Source organism: Python bivittatus, unplaced genomic scaffold (assembly GCF_059951505.1).
Source record: "Python bivittatus isolate LINGU-HERP-01145 unplaced genomic scaffold, Pbiv_v1 ctg000020_np1212, whole genome shotgun sequence".
Lineage (NCBI taxonomy): Eukaryota > Metazoa > Chordata > Lepidosauria > Squamata > Pythonidae > Python > Python bivittatus.
Genome location: NW_028277030.1, coordinates 42275509 through 42289887, shown reverse-complemented (window position 1 = coordinate 42289887; position 14379 = coordinate 42275509). Strand labels below are relative to the sequence as shown.

At 34.9% G+C, this 14379-nt stretch overlaps 1 protein-coding gene across 5 annotated transcripts in view; it reads right to left on the bottom strand.

Annotated features, from left to right (window-relative positions):
• Positions 1 to 14379, bottom strand: part of FAM135A (family with sequence similarity 135 member A) — a 66856-nt gene that overhangs the window by 51494 nt on the left and 983 nt on the right. The gene's annotated exons all lie outside the window — the stretch shown is intronic.

Below are 14379 nucleotides of genomic sequence, written 5' to 3'. Positions count from 1 at the left end.
ACCATTTTTGAAGGAACCTGGCAGGTAGGTTGTTCCAAACATCTTGGAGAACTAAGCACAGATCTCCTGTGAATGTAGGCTGCCTCAAATCCTGCACCCCAGTTCCTATGTTTTTGTGCGTAGTTCACTCGCTTAGCCTTGTTTCCATGTCAGAGGTATGGCTTTTGGCCGCAATTCTTCCATGAAGACCACTTCTGGCCAGACTTCTCCAGACAGTAGATAGGTGTACCTGGGTCCCACTGGTTTCCCCCAGTTCTGTCCTGATGGCACTGCTGGGCATCTTCCAATCTCGAAGGGAAGTAAGCATGATGTGTCTTCCATCTGCTGCATTACATTTCCTTGGCCAACCACTGTGAATACAGTCCTCAAGTTTGGCTGTTCCTCACCCAGTTTTAAGTCTCCTACACAGCTGTTTCTGTTTTAGTTAATGACTGTGTTTCAACCTACATATGAAATTGATGATCATTAGCATCTGCTTGGTATAATTGGTTAATCATACACCTGACTCTAATCCTACAAGATCCCTGACTTTGTGCAAGTGTACAAAGTGTGCAAGTGTAAGAATTGATGCTGTTTTGAAGCCAAAGGGTAGTCACACCAAATACTGATTTGATTTAGATTTTTCTTCTGTTTGCTCACTTTGCATTTTGTAAATTGATAAACTTAAACAATTACAATATATATTTTTGAAAGCATTACTTTACAGCATTTTTTCACACCTGCCTAAAACTTTTGCACAGTACTGTACAACAGAACAGGAACATAGGAAGTAACAGATGGCAATAACTTCACACCTTTCTTTGAATGTGTTTGCCTTTCCACCAGTGGGATATGCTCCAGTTACCCAATCTTTCTCAGAGTAGAAATCTGCTTCCTGATATTTGCCTAGTAACAGGTTTAAACTGTTTCCATGCCCCCTCCTAAGTCCACACTTTTCAAAACTCTACCATTCCTTCAAACCTATTCTTGTGCTACATTTTCTATGTCTTCTGCCCCATCTCTCCTTTTCCAGACAGGGATCACTCCTCTTACACTTTCTAGCACTGATGATTCCCAATGATTTTGCCTTCTCTAGCATTTAACCATTTCCACTTTCTCACATCCTCCTTGACTGCCATTTCTCAACTTCTTGCAATGTCCCCATGTCTTTATATGCAATGGCAGGTCAGACACCAAAAAAAATGCTAACAACTACAAATGAACAAAGAGCTAACAAAGAAAGATCTAACACTTCATAGTTATGACAAAGTAGCTTAAACACAGGATGTGAACTGCTTATCAAATAACCCTCTTCCTTTCAATACACACAACAAATTTGCTTCTCACTGGAAAATAAATTGCTGCAGTTAGTGCTGAGGTGAAGTCATAATCTATCCATTGGTTTAACAGCATCATAGATAGAAAACAGGTTGGTCCTTTTCCCCATTCAATGAATTTCTATGGCTAAAAATTTATGGCTGCTCTCAAAGAAATTATCCTAAAAGTGTTCTCTTTACTATCTGCCATATAACTATATAACTTCTATTCTCATCGATGGAAGCCAGTAAAATTCATCACAGTATAATTATGGTAATAGAAAATTATGTAACAATTTCTTTTCATTCTGCCCCTTTTTAGATTGTTAGACCCTGACTGACAGGAACCCTATAGTGCAGGAAACACTTTTTCCCCATAGGAGTCCCCAGATTTTTATTTTGCTTCCCACCATCTTTTCCACCATTGTGTGTCTTAATTAGGTATCTAAAATAAACACTGCATGCATTTGAATGTTTGGAATAGGTACATAAAATTGCCTATTTTTCTGCATAAAAAAATAAAATTAGAACAATAAATATGAGGTCTATAGTATTAAAAAGAATAAAAAAGACAATCAGGAATATAAAGAATGGAGTAATTTATATTTATATGGACTAAAAAGAGATGTTTGAAGTTATGTAGCAAGCATTAATTAAGCAGAGGGAGTATAAAATACATGTTAAAATAGGGAAACACAATCATATAGATTTATCCCTACCTTATGCAAGTATTTACTCATATTAAAAAAAAAGGGGCATTTATGGAAGGAATTATTTAACTTTTCAAGGACTCTAAATTATATCTGAAGTGAACTACTGTATTATGCATCAAGCTTATGATTTCACAGATACATACAGAGGCAAAACCACATTAATTTGTTTTATTCCAGAATACATAAGTTGATGGAGCTAGCTGACTAAATCTAATGTCCTGTATTACCATACGTTATTATAAATAGAATGAAATTTTCCCCAAGTTTTATGTGGTAATTAGTGAACACAATGAAGAAATCTCCTCCCTTACAACTTCAAACAAATTATTCCTAGGATCTATGCACCCAAGCTTTTCTTTTTAATATTATCATTGCTTCTGAAAGCTAAAAAGTTTTACAGGTATAGAAGCAAAGCAGAATACAAAGAAATGTTTAGGCTCTTGCAAGAGGCTCACACCATACCAAAAGATTTATATTACTTAAAGAGCTAAGATATATATACAGTCCTGCTCCCAAAGTCGTATCAAACTCTGTCTGAAATTTACTTCAGTATTGGTGGGAACCCTTTTTAAAGAATGAGACTAGCAGCATAACACCATCTTTGAAATACAGCTGTTTGGGGGACAGTACCAGTTCCAAGTTTTCTTATATTAGGATAGCCAAATTATACACATCGGTATTACACTAGCTAGGCTACAGATTCTCATTCTTCCTACTGCGAAGGAAAGACTGGAACTTAGAATCCAATGGTCATTCAGGGATCATTCTTGTTTCTTGTAACAATATAATGTTACACCCAAAAAGTAGGGCCATAAATTAAGAAATAGCCATACATAAGCCAAAGAGAAAAGCCACAGCAACAAAGAGTACATGATTCTTTTTTAATTTCATAAATATTATCCATATGGGAGCTTGCTGACTATGTCAAGTATCCTTTTATGAAACAATCAAGGTTCATAATGAAATGAAAAGGAAAGAAGAAAAACTTTGTTGGACTAAACCCTTAAACGTATTTCATTTCAGACCTTAATGTTTTTTTTAACTGTTTATATGCCATCAAGTTGTTATCGACTCTTAGGAACCACATAGAGAAATTTCCTCCATGACAATCTATCCCTAACCTGTTCTTTCAAGTCTTCCAAAGGTGCACTTATCGCCTCTGTAACTGAGTCCATTCACCTTGCTGGTAGTCATCCTTTTCTCTTTCCTTCCACCATTTGAACCTTTGCATAATATGTCCAAAGCATGATAATTTGACTCTGGTCATTTGGGCCTCGAGTGAGAACTCTGGGTTGATTTGTCTGATGATCCATTTGTCTGTTTTCTTGGCTGTCCACAGTATTCTCAGGAGTTTTCTCTAACACCAAAGTTCAAAAGTGTCAATATTCTTCCCTTCCTGATTCTTCAAAGTCCACCTTCTGCTTCTATAGTGTGTCACAGGGAATACCATGGCTTGCATGATTCTGACCTTTGTAGGTACAGTCACATCACATCGCACCATTCGTTCGTTTTCTTGGCTGTCCACAGTATTCTCTGGAGTCCTCTCCAACACCAAAGATCAAAACTCTTCCTATTCTGTTTTTTTAAAAATAACTTTATTAGATTTTAAAATAAAGAGATAAAAACAACAAGAACTAATAATTAAGATAGAAAGTAGAAAAGAGAAAAAGGTAAAGAATGAAAAATAAGGTCAAAAGTGCAGAAAGAAAAAAAGAAATACAAAAGAAAAATGACTTCCAACTTTCTTTTACAACAGATATACGTATAAATTTGCTTTAAATTCTTCCTCTAAGTTTACAACATAACTTTCATTTTTATATTGTCTACTATTATTTCTAATCATCAAATCCATGTATCATGATTTCATTTTTTTTCTGTTTCATGCAAAGAGTCCAAAAGAGGTTTCCAATCAGCATTAAAATTTATCAGTGTCTTTTCTCTAATCAAAGCTGTCAATTTTGCCATCTCAGCCAGTTCCATCAATTTCACCATCCATTCTTTCACTGTAGGTAATGTCAAATCTTTCCACTGTCATGTACACAGTATAGAAGTCTTGATGTTATCATATACTTTGGCTTCTTCAAAGTCCAATTTTCGCTTCCATAGTGACACAGAATTGCTTGCACAATTCTGATCTTTGTAGGTATAGACATATCACTGCATTTTAATATCTTTGCCATTGCTTTCATGCTGCTTTACTATGTGCTGCAATGTATTTCTTGACCGCTTGTTCCTTTACTGTTGATGGTTGATCAAAAGGCAGAAGTTATCCATCACTTCGATACCTTCATTGTCAATTCTAAGGCTGGTTATTCTACCTCTTGTCATTAATTTGGTCTTCTTTATATTTAATTTTAGTCTCATTTTTTCACTATGCTCCTTGATTTTTATTACTAGAGCTTGCAGATCCTTTGCATTTTCGGCTGTCAGGGTTGTGGCATCAGAAGGAATTAAAAAGCAGAAGTAAACTCCCAAACAGCCTTCATTTCTCTCCTTAGTAATACCACCTTGAAGCATGTTATTCATGCAATTTATGCAATTTCAAATACTTCCCTTCTACAGGCCGTATATAAACATAAGAACTCTTTATTGAACAGGCTGTAGCAGTATTTTATACACTGGGTTTCTATGTAGGTGGGGCATCCATTTTCAGATAACTTTTTACAATGTACTTCCTGATTCTCACGAAGTCTGTAAAGACCTGGTTGTGCCATCAAGCCTCGAGGGCAGGGTTGTGAAATAAACAGAGAGTTGGTTTTTGAGGTTTTCAATGTTTAAATTCCTGATTTATGTACAACTGTATTGAGATCTTTTTTTTTTATGCTGATTTTGGTTATGTTACTGATGATGCATTCATCTTGTTTATCTACTTTTTCTGTTTTTAATTCAAATTATGGATTTTGGGAATTGTATACCACTCACAGTTTGACTGGAGCAGCTTGGGAGGGAGGGAGACAATATAGAGCATAGTGACTTGTGACATACTACTTCAGAAACTCCAGTCTTACACACTGGCCAAAAGTTCATTATTTAATCTTTCTTGCAGGATATAAGTGGAATACACAGAGTGCTAGAAGACAGAATATAATCTCAATACAGGATAGTGAATATGGCTGCTACGGTCACATTATATTTTTCTAATTCATGGTTAACCAAATAACTCTCTCAATGTCAATCAGGGGATTGTCAATGACAGAGTGAAGAGCTGGCTAGGATATGTGGACTGGAAGAGAAACTAGGTGGTTGCACATATTATGCCCACAATACACCAAGTTGCAGATACTCCCTGTACTATCAATTTATAACAGCACGTTTTCCTAAGGACTCTTGACAGTTTACAGATATGATACTTAAGAAACAATACACAATAAACAAAAAGTATACAAATAAAAGGTCTATAAGCTAATGAAAACCTGGAATAACATTAAATTAACCAAACTAAAATGAAATCAAGGCCCAATGCTCTCTGGAAGAGTGCTGTTTTGAGCAGTTCCAGAAGGTAGTCAAGGTGAGAGCCAACTGGATGTCCACTGGGAGACTGTTCCAAAAACTTAGCACAGCCACTGAAAAGCACCACCACCAAGCCTCAGCCCTCCTCACCTTCCTAAGTAGGAAGTAGTAGGAATAGTAATGATGATGATGTTCTGGTATGCCAAAGTAGTTGATTATGTACCATCAATACTCAGCGATCACATACACAGATTTTCTCCAGGGTCCTTCAAATCTTTCAATGGTGTACCATTGCCACTGAAACTGATCCCACCCACCTCCCTGCTGGTTATCCTTGTCTCTTCTTTCATTCTACCTTTCCCAGTCCTAGAGTGTTCTCCAGAGCTCTAGGAGTAGAGCCTTTCTAAAGTAGGATAATATGAGCCTGGTCATTTGTGCCTCAAGTAAGAACTCTGGGTTGATTTGTTCAATGATGCATTTGTTTGCTTTCACGGCTGTCCATGGTATTCTTAGGAGTCTTCTCCAACACCAACGTTCAAAAGCATCAACTCCCTTTGTATCCTGCTTCTTCAAAGTCCAACTTCTACTTCCATAGAGTGTCACAGGGAATACCACTGCTTGCATCATTCTGATCTCACACCAAAGTACAGTAGCTACTGCTGTAAATACTCACATAAGACTCAAAAGATATAGGGTCATTGTTTGTGCAAATATTTCTGGAGTAAATGTTCAGAACATACTGAAAAGTAATTGTATTTCCATTAGATAGTAATTATATCCCCAAACAGGAACATTTCATTCAATTAGAGGGATAATGGTTATCAAGAAACAAAATACAAAATATTATGGTATGTGAACGAGAAATAAATGAACAAAAGCATTAGAATTCTCAGATGGTTGATTAAAAATATAATCAGCTACTTACTTACTGAATATGAAAGTGACTGCATTAGCTTACCCAGACTCCATATTTTAATAGTTTACAATGTAATACAGAATTTTGATAGCCTTGGCCAACTACAGTATGTGAACATGGAGAAAAAGAAACATAACAGTGCAGTTTTACACCTAAACTAATTCTGACTTAGCAGTAGCTATGACAAATTAGGTATTCAGAGAAGCCTATTCTATTATTCTTCACCATGAAACTCTCTTGTATCTGTCACTAAAATCTAATGCATCACAGATGATTTTGTAATATGTTCTAGGAAACACATTCAGATCATGCCTACTTCTCCACTGTTCCTCATGAACCAAGTACACAATTCAAAAAACATTTAATTCTATTCAAATCATTATGAATGGCAGAGTAAGACTGGTAAAACAAGATAATAATTTTTAAAGGAAAGTTTATTCACCATTACTAATTTTCTCCGTGAACAATTCCTGATAAGCTTGAGAAACCTCCAGATTTCTCAATTTACAGTTTGAAATCATTAACCTACTACAGCAAAATCACAAACTTGACAAACAGAATCTTTTCTCTGCAGGGATCTCTGTATTTGATTGCTCTAATATTATAGTAAACACCAACAATATTCTTAGTAAGAACTAATCATTTCAAATAGTAGCCAAAGTCAATGGTTCATGCCAATTCTTTTGCAGAAAACTATCACACTCATGACAATGAGATTGACTAAATAGGTAAGAGAACTACAATGTTACTATTCATATATGCATGTATGTACGTATACAGTACTGTGCAAACATTTTAGGCAGGTGTGAAAAAATGTTGTAAAGTAAGAATGTTTTCAAAAATATTGTAACTGTTTATGTTCATCAATTTACAAAATGCAAAGTGAGCAAACAGAAGAGAAATCTAAATCAAATCAATATTTGGTGGGACTACCCTTTGGTTTCAAACGAGCATCAATGCTTACACTTGCACAAAGTCAGGGATCTTGTAGGATTAGAGTCAGGTGTATGATTAACCAATTATACCAAGCTGATGCTAATGATCATCAATTTCATATGTAGGTTGAAACACAGTCATTAACTGAAACAGCTGTGCAGGAGGCTTAAAACTGGGTGAGGAACAGCCAAACTCTGCTATTAAGGTGAGGTTGTGGAAGAGAGTTTCATGTCACAGGTCATACACCATGGCAAGAATGAGCACAGCAACAAGGCACCAAATATTGATTTGATTTGGTTTTTTTTGTCTGTTTCCTTACTTTGTAATTTGTAAATTGATAAACATAAACAATTACAATATATATTTTTGAAAGCATTCTTACTTTACAGCATTTTTTCATACCTGCCTAAAACTTTTGCACAGTACTGTATATAGAAATGTATTGTATTTCTACTGTCTTTGTCAAGAGTACAAAAACTGAGGCACATGGCTGCATGCAGCTCCTGAAAACCTTTTGTATAACCCCAAAGCCTTTTCATAAGTTTCCAAGTTACTACAATTCTTAACGTAAGAATTGTTAAATTATTTTTTTTTAATAAAATTTTTTATTTTTTACAACAAACACAAAACATACATAAACAAACAAGAACATAGAAAAGCATAAAAAAAACATCTTCCATTTTATACCGTGTGTCAACCAGTTACCAACTCGTTGGTGCCCCTTTCATAATCTTAAATTCTCATGTCATCTATTCAAAATATACTTGTGTACTTATCAATTAACAATTATTAATCATTCATAGCTAGTCTATAGAATCATTTATTACAAGAAATTTTAACTTTCAATAGGATTAGTAGTACATTTTCATCTATCGATTATATGTGTATATATATAATAATTAATATCAAATTTCTATTGTAAAATTTCCTAATCCATTACATTACTATATTTTCTCATCCAATCATTAATAAAACAAATCCTGTGTCATATAAAATTACTTATCTTCTTACTCTAATTTCAAATCTCAATTTAACTCATCTCTGCACATTCCATAATTTTCAATAACTTCCTCCTGCATAGGTACTTTTTCATTCTTCCAATTCTTAAAAGTTACAGTTCTAACCACTATCAATACATACTTAATTCTTCACTACATGTTTCAACAAAAATGTCTCTAGTTTAAAATCTATATGTTACTATATCCAACCATGTATAAATTTTAGTCTAATCTCTTAAAACATTTACAATCAAATACAATTTTTAACTATATATCTCAGTTTTATACTTTATTCCAGTGCTTGCATAATTTTAAGTTCACCCTTTTCATTCAATATCCCAAAACATCTGTTTATTCCTTTTTCTATATTATTGGATAAGAGAAAGCAATAATAAATGTCCTTTCAAACATTCTGCTTTTTGAAGCTTCTGTCAGTTCCATCATTGTTGTATTCCCCTCGTTTTTCTTTAGGCATCTGGAGTAGTTTCTTTCAATATTGTTTTACTTCTTCTTTTTATGCATTCTCTTAGTACAATTTTCCATTATAATCTTGTATAATCTTTTTCTCACCCTCAGTGCCAAGAACAAGTCTGTCCCTCTTCATTTATCAGTTGATTAACCCTTTTAATTCTCAGTTTATAAGCCTCAAAATAATTCTGTTTAATGTTTCTGATTTCTTGTGCTATTTCTTCCTTTTCCATTGATCCCATTTTATGTTTAATTAAGTCCATTTTAGCTTTAATATCTTTTTTTCTTTTTTTGCGGGAATTTCTGCAGCTCTTCTTCCAGTTTTTTATAGTCATCCTCGATAGTTTAAAGATCTTTTTCTGCATTGTGTTTCTCGTATAGTCTATTATCTTGTATAAACCTTCATTGAGTCAAAGGATTCTTTATCTTTGTTCTTGCCAAAAGAAAGAGAAAAAAAAGCAAAGGGAAAAAAAAAAAAAGAAGAGGAGGGGAAAGGCTAGGTCTCTTTAAAAATCCAACTGGGGGGGGGAATAGAGAGCAAAGCAGAGCTTCTAGCAGAAAGAAGAGCTACTGCCACTAATCAAGGCTCTTGTGACTAGCTCAAACTTTCCATCTTGATATTTTCAAAGTCGCTTTCAACTCCACTTTCTTGTTTATAGTTATTTGGATGGCACCTGTATAAACATGCACATCCCACTATCTTTTTAGAAAGCCCAGGGTCCTTGAGCACGCGTCACAATGGAAGAAAAAAGGCACTATGTCGAGCCTCTAGATGGCAGTGCAACTTTCTTTCATTTACTTTCTCTTAACTCCACTTTCCCCATTTCAAAATCAAAAAGTATAAATTTCTTATAACAATAAAGAAATCTTAGTCAAAAAAGAGGCTTAAGATAAAGAGTTATTGAGTATTGAAAAGAAAAAGCCAGTCCAGTTAAAAATATATTTTTTTAAAAGAAAAACATCTTGCCAATTCCACTAAAAAGGGAAAGTTAAAAAGATTTTTTTTTTTTTATAAGGCTCAATCTCGCCGCTTGATCCACTTTTCTTCACTTTTAAAAATCTCTTTAAATTACTTAAGGTGTTCTCTAAAAATAGTTAAATAGTAAATCCATCTCACCCGGTTGACACCCCTCTCTTTCTTCTTCCTTTGGAGCTGTCCCGGCTTTCGCAGCCATTTTTGGCTGCCTCTCCTCTGCCGGCTTCAAGAGCTTCTCCCGGGATCAATCTGGGACTTGCGGCATCCCTGAGATCCGCGGGACGCGCCCTTTGCGATCGCCATCTCTACGGGACGGCTTAGGTCCATTGGGACCGTCCGGGGGGGAGATATCGGCTGCAATCCTGGGAGCCCAGGATCGCCCGCCATATCGCCGCGACGCCAGCTCCGCCCCCAAGAATTGTTAAATTATTGAGCAGTAAATTGTTTAATAAATAATGATCACATGAACTATTTAATTAAAATTAAGTTTAACATGCATTTTAAATCATCTTTTTTGGGGGGAGGTCCTAGCTCCACCTATTTTTTGGACTGTAATATCAGCACTGTCGCTCAAAGATCCCTTTAACATCTAGGTACTCCATGGAACACAAAACAGGCAGCTCATACAATTTCTACTTTGCAAGGTTACTTCTAGCAAAGAGAAATAGTAGTTGTGAACAAAGCATCTGACTGTGCTTGGCCAGCTTTGCTCAAGGGGAAGAGTCATCTTTAAGGTTATTCAACATAACCTGCCAAACCCAGAAAAATTTCTGTGCTTTTCCTGAGAAAACACCAGAAAGAACATCTCAATCCTGCTAAGACTGAATGGCTGTGGGTTTTGGGACTGCCTATGTCCAGGGATTTCTCCCATGGTTTCTGCCTGGCCAATATGATCTGGCAGAATGGGTGTGCTCTGGGTCCCCTCGATTAAAGAGTAACATCTTTCAGGACCCAGATAGCATACCTTCTCTGTAGCGGCACCTGCTCCCTGGAATGAGGTCCCCCCAGAGATCCATACAGCTCTTACCCTGATGGCATTCTCAAAAGACCTTGAAAATTTGGCTGTTCTCCCAGGGTAGGGTAGATGGGATTCCTGTTTCTGATGCTTTTATATCTTTTGATGTTATCTGGATTACCTTCTTGTAATTACTTTGTAATTATCTTGCAGCTACTTTGCAATTTGTTCTAGTTTAATTCATTGTATTTCATTGTTTTTTCAGTATGTTGTTCTTTGTTCTGTGAGCTGCCTAGAGTCAGCTGGAGTCAAGTGATACAAAACTGAATAAATAAAATCTCTTTACAAAGCAAAATGGAATCAGAGATTTATTTATTACATTTACATCCTTCCTCCCTCCAAAATAATAAGGCACCGTACATAATAATGTGATGAGTTAGATTACACTAAGAAACAGATTGGCCCAAAATAATCCAGTGATCTTCCCAGCTTAATGGTAATTTAAATCCAGATCTACCTATGAGAATTCAACACTCTAAACATGGTGTGAGTCTCCTGGGTTATATTTTGTTGTAGAGACAATGTGTATTTTTTAAATTTCAGTGGCCTATCTTTCACTGTTTATAAAATATATTTGAGAAAGTAGAGAGTGTATCATATTTAAATGGCAAAACAAAAAATCACTATACATAAAGTTGGATCAGTTAATCCAAATAGGCAGCCATATACAAATTCAAAAATATAACAGATTTTGTAATAAATTACTGTATACAGATTTTACAATTTATTATGCAGGCAGCTTAACTGGACTGTTTAATAGGGCAGATTGTTAAGACTAATAATAATCCTTGAGATACCATCTAAGTTAGTCATCAAGGTAAATAGGAAGACAAGGTTCTATGTATTCATTACATGACTAGTATACTTTTGTATTTACTGATCATAGTAGAATCTTCCAAAATTGAGGCATGATAAGATATTTAAAAACAACAAGCCTAATCATGTTAAATGGGGCATACTCCCAAGGAAGCGTGCACAAAATTGTAGTTTAACAACTTTAACTCATGTTAATAATTACCAGCAATCCTTTTGAAGTTTGACATGAAAAAAGAAACGTTTTATTTAAGTGAAGTAACTCCTTCCTAAATTCACATTCTTTTGGAGGATCTAGTCAACATAAAATTTTCTCATTAGCAGTTTCTTCAACACCATATGTACAGTTAAATACTTCTCTGCGTGGACATTTACTTCTCTGCACTTAAATTTTGGTTGGCTCATTTCATATTACTAAACACAAAGTTTTGATTTAAATTCATAAAGATGAAAAATACCCAACTTAATTATTTAAATAAGATGTTCCATATTGACATTCATAGATTTCCTGAACAAGGATATGTACTAATTGGTCGCTATAACAATTAAAGTCTATTGATGTAAAATTAATAAAGCCTTACTGTCCAAAGTTAGAATTTTTTTTTTTTGCAACGCAGAATTATAGAGTATTTAGAGATATTTTTCTGCTGAAGTCTCTCTCTGTCTCTGCATAAACAAGTATACTAAGCAGGATCATTTATTGAAGGCCAACATTTCAATCCAATGTAAACACATTTGTCCCACAGGCAAAATGGGTCAGAACTCTCAATAAACATGTCAATGCTTTATTTAAGAAATTAATTTATTTTTATTAAATGGTTAAAGTTCCACAAAGTAGTTCAATATACAGAAATGTTTTGCATGCAGAAAATCCAAGGTTGAAACAGCGGCATTTGCAGGCAGACATGGAAAACCTTCCTTCTGATATCCCGGGAACCTTTCAATGTTAACAATACTGGGTTAGATGGAACTTCACCTAAATATTAAAGTAATTCTTTAAGATCTAGCTGGAATATACGTCCCAAATGCTTTAGAAGCAAGAGGTAATAGTTCCTGAGTAAAATAGTTTTGTACCTCATAGAAGATTAGTTTTCTATAATTTCTATAATTGTGAGCCACTTAGAGTCATGTATGTGAGTTGGGCGGCTATACAAATTGAATAAATAAAAATGAATAATTTTATTACACTATAAAATCTTAAATACTCAACACAAGAACGAAGTATTGGCAGACTTTGGGCACTTTGAAGTGGTAAAATAAGAACAGATCATCTGTCTGTCTGTCTATATATCTGAAATGCATGCAACCTATATGGGATGGTCGGCCATAAAGTACTTTTACCAGAAGTCAAATTGGTGAGCGTGCTCCTTACCATTCTACCAGGGCATACAGAGATTATTCTACTCCAGAACAATCCCTGTACACCCAGTACCATTTTTTCCCTAGGCATACTTCCAATTAAAGCACTTGGCTGTTACCATCCACCATTTTACTCCAGAGGAGATAACGATGATGCTGGAAGCTGCCGGGTTCCCATATATTTATTTATTTAATTAAAGTTTTGGTCTTTTAAGTCAGAAAAAGCAGTGAGATTCGAGACAGCAAAATAAGCTGCTTCATAGATTCTGGTGCCTATAATGTCTTACAAATCCCTGGCCCACAACAATAAATATAAATGGCATTGTGCAATTTATAATACGTATGTGTAAAGCACAAATACTGTATTTTCTCCAATGCTTTCTTTGATATACCCACATAATTCCGTTTATAAGAGACTATGATTGGCTTATGCCTAATATCAGATACTGGTTTGCTTCTTTTTTATCCAAAACAGTGACTTGAGAGCAAGAACCATGGCATATAAATATTATTATTATCATTATCATCATCATCAACAATAGCCTATGAGTTTGGATGAACACCTAAGCCACGGGAAGTCTAGATAGTGGATGGAAATCAGTTTCCATCCCTTACAATTTTGATTTTATGGTCACTCAAACTTACAATTCATCAGATAGTTCATGTAAATTCAAACAACAATTTGTTATATCAAAATAAACTAGATTCTATTGTTAAAAAGAGTATAAGCAACAATCTTGTGGCACCCTAAAACCTTGAAAATGCATTATAAGATGTAACACTATATAGCATAAGGTAGTGTTCAACAAAACCTTATGCTATAATAAACCTGTTAAAGTACCACAATATGCAAGGCAGCCACCTCTCTGAAAACGTTTTGTGTGCATGTGTGTGTGTTATCTACTGTATTACTCTACAACGGTTATATCCACAACAAATCTTTGGCCAGAACTTTTGTTTAACTGAGTGAATATACTTTAATTTGAGGCAGGGGAAACTTCATTCAAAACACCCACGGTTTTAGTTAATTAAAATAAACATATATATCTGTAAGAAAACAGGTAACAAATAACAGAGAAATGTAGGGAGGTCAACATCTCTAAAGAGTGCTAGAAAAATCCTTTTTAAGGCCATTGTAAATCAATGAACCAGTACTGAAGAAACACAGCAAAGGATTTAAGTTAATTTAAATTATAGAAGTATCATGAGAATGGCATTTTTAAGGTCACAGGAACATATGCTTCTGTAGCTAAAACAAACCAAGATAATAATACTAAGTACACCAATCAAGTATCTGCAGCCCATAAAATAATGCATATTTGGTAGGAAAGGCTTTAGAGTACAGTACCTAAAAGCCAGTAAAGAACTGCTTTTATTAGGTATTAGGTGGTTTTTGCAGAGTTAAACCAGGTCACACTATTATCCTAGGAATGCCAAGAA